Source organism: Agelaius tricolor, unplaced genomic scaffold, assembly GCF_023055355.1.
Source record: "Agelaius tricolor isolate 1412-34295 unplaced genomic scaffold, bAgeTri1.0.p SCAF_5, whole genome shotgun sequence".
Classification (NCBI taxonomy): Eukaryota; Metazoa; Chordata; class Aves; order Passeriformes; family Icteridae; genus Agelaius; species Agelaius tricolor.
The window spans coordinates 30,568,788-30,569,115 of NW_027269265.1; the positions used below are offsets into that span (position 1 = coordinate 30,568,788).

The following is a 328-nucleotide window of genomic DNA, read 5'->3' on the forward strand; positions in this document are numbered from 1 at the left end:
TTTGTTTAATCTGGCAAAAATCTAGTATCAGTAATCAGCAGAAATATATAACTTCAGATAGCATTTCATTCAATTATTCTATTAATGTGATGACAAACTTGTTTCTGATTTTTCCAGCATTTCTTCTCAATGCTGATAAGAAATATATTTGAGATATCTCTCATGATAATCTCAGACTCTCCTAAACATGATTAAAAACACAAAAGCCTAGCAAAAAATCAAAAATGAAATATTTATTACCGCATTTTGTGACTTAACACCTTTTTTTTTCCTTTTTAAAACATAACGTCACAGTCCTCATACAAGTATTTTAATGTAAATTTTGACA

At 27.4% G+C, this 328-nt stretch overlaps 1 protein-coding gene across 1 annotated transcript in view; it reads right to left on the reverse strand.

Annotated features, from left to right (window-relative positions):
• Window positions 1–213: 213 nt before the first annotated feature.
• The window catches only part of MEIS2 (Meis homeobox 2), a 174,601-nt gene continuing 174,486 nt past the window's right edge, over window positions 214–328 (reverse strand). The window contains exon 13 of the mRNA XM_071427013.1: window positions 214–328. This exon is cut by the window's right edge and continues 1,333 nt beyond it. The gene's annotated coding sequence lies outside the window, so the exon portion shown is untranslated.